This window comes from Malus sylvestris, chromosome 17 (genome assembly GCF_916048215.2).
Source record: "Malus sylvestris chromosome 17, drMalSylv7.2, whole genome shotgun sequence".
Lineage (NCBI taxonomy): Eukaryota > Viridiplantae > Streptophyta > Magnoliopsida > Rosales > Rosaceae > Malus > Malus sylvestris.
Window position 1 is genome coordinate 13,659,876 of NC_062276.1, and position 6,407 is coordinate 13,666,282.

Here is a 6,407-nt window from a genome sequence, read left to right on the forward strand (position 1 = left end):
TATTTTTTAACCTGTTTGAGAGCTTACTTTGGATAAAATACAGGTCCTTTAAGAGAAAAGATTTCCATTTTTTTTAAATTAAAATTAGTTGTGGAACTCACTTCACATCGAACTTCTCTATTTATGATTATTGCAAAAATTGAATTCAATTGGAAATCATTTGCCTATTTAATTATCACGACAATATTTTAGTGTTTTCTTAGAACAAAATGTTTGTCAAATTTTTTGAACTCAATTAGATGCTTCAAATATTTATGATTTAGTTAATACTTTGCAAGGATAATCTATGAGGTGCAACTTGAAAAATAGATGGTTCAGATTGTTAAAGTTCAACATAATATAGGTCCCAATAAAAATAAGAATCTCTTTCTTTAAACGCCTCTTGATAAAGTAGTAATGGGGAAGGAAAAATCAAACCTAAAAAACTTAGTGTGTAGGAATATAAGAGTTATAAAATCTCTTTTACTTTCAAGTAATTTTAAAGTAACTATATTATGGTAGCATGGATTATGTTTATTTGAGCAGATTGACCATTGAGGTTGACTTTAAGACTTAAGAGTCGAAAGTGTAATAAAGTAGCTCACAATTAGTAAGGTTTGCTATCGAGTTGGAAACTTCTAGATTTAGGTTTCGGAAGCTCAATGACTTATTTGAGAATCGATAACGCAATAAGGTAGCTCATAATCTAGCAAGTATCGACTTAAAAACCCCTAGATTTAGATTTCGGAACCAAAAAGACTTTCCTACGATGGGATAATTTTTTTGGTCCCGTTGGCACGGCTAACTACACTCTTAACACTTTTTTTGCAACGGGTATGTTTTCACATTTTTTCACATGTGACGAGATATAAGATGTGACATCAAATAATGTGTAAGTAAAAAAGATAATGTGTATAATCTGATTGAAGGTAAGGTTTAAGTTTCAACTTCGAAGAATAAATCCTTTTTTGTATGAGGACTTCGATGTATCCTAGTCTTATTGATCAATAAAATTTCGATTCTATTTTAAAAAAGAATAAACACTAGAGAAAACAAAAACTAGATCAACATATGTGAATGAGGAGGACGAAGCCCTCATTCCATTCTAATCTATGAAAATCACATCGGAAAAAGTGATGGGGTGCACTTCCCTTTAGCAAAAAAATAAAAAAATAAATTAGAAATACGATTTTTTTACTCTCGTTTTTCTTTTGATGCTCTTCATTTACGATTGAATAAATCAGATAAAATTTAGGAATAAAAACAAAGTAAGGTTTGCAGAAAAAGAAAACCGAAACATGAATCACTACGCATAAATTATTCAACCAAATTCCTGGCACAAACAAATTTCATAAAGTCACTTCTTTAATTAGTGTTTGAAGCGTAAAACTAGCAAAATAGGACATGCTACAAGAATGGCATAGCTTTCGTTTGCTTCCTAACCAAAAATGTCCTACTCTCTCCTTCCTATCAAAAGAATTCTATTCTATGTGGCCTTGGCATACCTATCAACAGCAAAGTTGCGCGTTGCACTCGGCAGTTCAAGGCATATTCCGTCAAGTTCGGGTTTTGCAACCATTTGACAACCCAGACGGGACCTGCTGCAAACAAATACCGTCTTTTAGAATTCATATCAATTTCAACTATAGCTCTGACAAAATTTTCCCTGCAGATAATTCCAAGATATAGGGGGCTTACGTCTCTGTGAGCCCGAAAGCAAGATCCAGCATGTCGTTTTCCTCATCAGTTTGGATCTTCGAGTTTATTGTAGTATTCCATATCCTAACCAAGAGTTCTAGAAGTTAGCTTCGGATGGAGATTTTGGTGGGAGGAATGGAAGTCTAGAAGGCAACTTCCACCGGATACTAACGAACGGAAATCAGTTCATTTTTCATGTCTCCTCTCCTTGTATCCAGTGAATATTGCCTTCCTAGTATGATTCTTCATCTCCAAACATCAGGTTTCAATGTACAATAGTACATACTCTCACAATCACTTGACATCTTGAGCAAGCGCACGATCCTTCACATGCTCCTAAGATCACATTAAAACCAACTAGTTACGAGGTAGACTATAGAGATAGCCAAGCTGTTTCTTAGTTGACCAACTCGATTCAATTCAGCCAATAACTTGGTTCTAATCACATAAGTTCAATTTCCAAGTCATCTTATCCATTCAATCCTAACAAGCATTTTAATAGTCTCATTATAAACAACCTTGAAGGGCAAGCTCACGCATCAACACCACTAAAACAAAACTTATCGGCGTCTATAATCTACATAGAGCCCAGAAAAGTACGTAATAAAAGTTAGAATCATATTAAAACAAGAGGAATCAAAGTGGAATGCTCTGTGGTACAACATCAAATGACATGCCAGAGTACCTTCAAGTTCTATGTCATTTTCATGAGCAGCTTCTAGTGTGGACATTCCAAAGGGAATCTTAATATGCTTCGCCATCTCATCCTTGTCCACAAATGTGACAGAAATTCTGCACATTCGAAAAGAAGGTTGCAGAAATCAATGAATAAGATATAAGGGTTCCGGTAACACATATTTACTTGCAGGATAGCGCTAAGGATGAGAGCTCATCTTTAATGAAATAAGCCAAATAAGGGAATTCTCTCCAAATTGTTCACTGGCGATTGAAACAATATGTAAGGATTTGTGGCTACAATCCAATACGGTTCTTTTATATGAAACAAGAACTTACTCTTCTACTTTTTTATCCCCCTCTTCATGAGGGGTTGTTGTAGAGTAAGTTTGATGCTTCTGGAAAAAAAGATGAGTGAGATTTGAGGGGTCAGTGCGAGAAATTGAAAACGAGACAAAGTTCCATATATAAGAAATTCGTTAGGAAGCTAACCGGATTGTGGAAAATATAACTGTAACGTCCACCGAAGTTTCCTGTCTTCGCTGCAGACGTCAATGGAGCTGGAAAAGCATACAAATTAGTTATGAATTATTTTTAAGAGAGACTTTGGATGCGGTCCTTAGCTATGAATATTCTTTGATTGAAACCTTGTTGGTTTTAATTTTTGATCAAGGTCCCTAAAATTAATGCAATAATTTATTTCTATGTAGTTACTATATTTTTTAAATTAAAAATTAAAATTTTTAGTTGTTTATATAAATGAGATTTTAAATAAAAAACCATAATTTGTGGAATTAAAAATATTAAAATATAAATATACTATTGTGTGTGTGTATATATATAAACATGGGTACATTCATCAAAATTAACCAAAAATATTATTGTATCAAAACATGGGTACATTCTTCAAAATCACAAAAAAAAAAAAAAAAAAAGAAGAAAAAAATGAAGATATTAGGCTTAATAACATTAGTAAATTTCTTCGATTAAACTTGACATGGATACATTTTAAAATCAAAGAATAAAGAATTAATGTACCCATATAAGTTTTAAAATGGATTAGAAAAAAATTGAATAGATTTTATATAAAAAAGGTACATTTTACATATAACAAATTGGTATATTTAAGAATGAGTACATTTTAAGATTAAAAAGTTTTACATAAATTGGTACATATAATTAGCATGGGTACATTTAGCAAAATAAAAAGTACAAATACAAATAAACTGTAAAAAATATGGGCACAAAAAGAAATTAATATATGGGTACAAATTAAAACTGAAAAGAAAATTGGTACAAATTAAAAAAGAATTACAAATTAAAAATGGGTACAAACTAAAACTAAAAATATATGATAAAAAAATTTAGTCATAAATATAAATATACTAATTGTAACATTTTTAACATTAAATGAATATATTTAGAAATAAAAAAATATTTTATTATTTAAATAATTAATGATGTTATTAATACCCAAGGACCTTGATCAAAAATTGAAAATGAATAGAATTTTAATCAATGGAGTAGCAAAAGGGAGGATGAGAACCTAATTTCTCCTATTTTTAAAGATACCAACTTAAACTACAATTTAAAATCACAAGAGAACCTCCACTGCCTTACTGGAATCATGAGATAACCTCTACCTAAGCAGTAGACTAATTGTACAGTTTGTTGACCTTTCAAGTTTCTGATTTTGTATTATAGAAATCGTAATGAGAGCATACCTAGGTTACAAATATATAGGAGAGTTTGAGTGAGTTGCAAACTACATTCAACACTCAAGTTACCTATCTTAAATCTCCTTGAATCACGTTGAACAGCTGGTATAGGGAACATAACTAAACTCCTTGGATTAAGGAGTTAACAACAAGATAAGACCCTTATACAAGTTGATAAGAGCAAGAAGAAAATAAACGGCTATTAACTAGGTAAAACACTAATAGAGTTGACACAAACCCTATTACCCAGATAATACCAAGAAACCTAATCATGAGGAACCCTAAGTAACCATAGGTCTTTCAATACAGTTTCACCTTAATCGATTTAAAAAGACACAAATAGACTAAAACTCTATGCTTTTGTATAAAACTTGAAACATTAAACAACCCATCATTAGTCTCCTGTCACACGTATCTAGCCACATGTCGACAGGAACAAGCACGGAAGAAGTTAATGTTAAATTTAATATGGGGCTGATCATCTGAGATGCTTGATCATCTGAGACTACTGGAAAAAGCAGACTAAAGATAGGAACAAAAAAAAGGTACAAAACAAAAACCCTTTGCGAGATGCTTGATCATCTGAGTTCTGACCGCGGATAGTCTAGAAACAAGCATGTCGACAGGAACCACTCAGAAGCACCTGCGAAAAATGAACAAACGAAGTATTACAAATGAACCAAAAAGAATAAAAACTGAAACGGTTTCTGTTCTGTTTGTCTTTCATGCAAAGTAACTCTGTAAAGCAAAGAACTTGGTTTATGTGATTGAACGAGAAAATGAAGTTAGTACGAATATGGAGGAAATTCGGTATCAAGATTGAGAATGAGACTTCAGCGGCATTAACGCCAAGAGATGGCTGGCACCCAAAAGAAGAAGACAATGTGAATCATAGACTGCATGAATCATTCCACTACATATACGTTTATCTTAAAAAGCCTCAATACAATATCAACCATAGACTGCATGAATCATTCCAACGCAAAGCTTTTTTTTATTTTTTATATTTTTTATGAAGAAAGAAACGAAGCATGCTGCATGGACGCCGGACCTCTATGATATTTTTTCAGGCCGAAGTCGAGCGTCTGTACCTACACAAGAAAGTCACCAAAGCAGATGTAAGTGTCCAACCCAAGACACCTCGCTATTAGGTGAACTTTTTCAATCTTAGCCTTTATTTTTTATTTTATTTTATTTTATTTTATTTATATATATTTTTTAATTACAAACGATATTCTGTACTAATTTAAATGAGGCATGAGGATTTGAACTTGAAACAAAATGAGAGAGAAGTTATGCAAGAGGTTGAAGTGTAACGAGAGCCATGTATCACTATGTTTATTATTTATGCTATTTACTAGTGTTAGACAAGAGAAATAAACGTATAAATGAGAGATGTTTATTATTTATGCTATTTACTAGTGTTAGACAAGAGAAATAAACGTACAAATGAGAGTTTTGAGAAAGTAAAAGCATTACTTTTTGCTTTTCATCTTTTTGTATTGAATATATGATACAAGCATACCTCTATATATAGAGATTTTAACCTAAAATCGCTTTTAACTTATGTAGAAAACTTTTTTTTTTTTGAAACGGATTATGTAGAAAACTTGCGTACTAAAAAAATAAAAACCAAACTTCTACTATTTAAGCCGTATAATTTTTACTTCTATTCTTCCGCCTTTTATACGTAATCAGATGTGGTTGGTTGTTTTAATAGCAATATAGTCATGAACGATTTTCTTTTTCTTTATTTTCTCAACCTATTTGCAAGACATTGGAAGATAACAAGGGGGTTGCTCTCAAATTTGATGGTTGTGGTAGCTAAATTAGGAGTGGATAGCTTGGTTTTGTACAGTTTAGATCTCAAGCTGCAATTATACTAGTACATGACTATTTGATATGATCTGGTTAGGTTTAAAATTCAATTAGTAGCATAATTGAATCAAATTAATTCATAGTAACTGGTTCGCGCTCATCTTACTTACATTTAACACTTATGTTTTCCTTATGCCAAGACTCAATAAGGCCTCATTTGGCATATAAGATTGAATAAAATGGATAATTCTAATTTAAAGGTATCATGAAAGGAGAAATGAAAATTCATGTTGAAGTAGAGAATAGAACATGGACGGATCCAAGGTTCTAAAAGACGCTAGACACTAGTCGGGCGGCGAGGTGGGGCCTAGCGCCTAGGCGGGCTAGGTGGATTTTTATTTTTAAAGTAAATTTATTATATAATATATGAATAAGCACATGTTTACAACAAATAGAAAACATACTTGTATAGGAAATTTGAGAAAGACTAGTAAAAAAAATAGGTTGCGCGACAAGACG

The 6,407-nt window shown here is 32.1% G+C and overlaps 1 pseudogene; it reads right to left on the bottom strand.

Annotated features, from left to right (window-relative positions):
- Positions 1 to 1,421: 1,421 nt before the first annotated feature.
- LOC126610692 (adrenodoxin-like protein 2, mitochondrial) lies at positions 1,422 to 5,045 on the bottom strand (annotated as a pseudogene).
- Between the last annotated feature and the right edge of the window lie 1,362 nt (positions 5,046 to 6,407).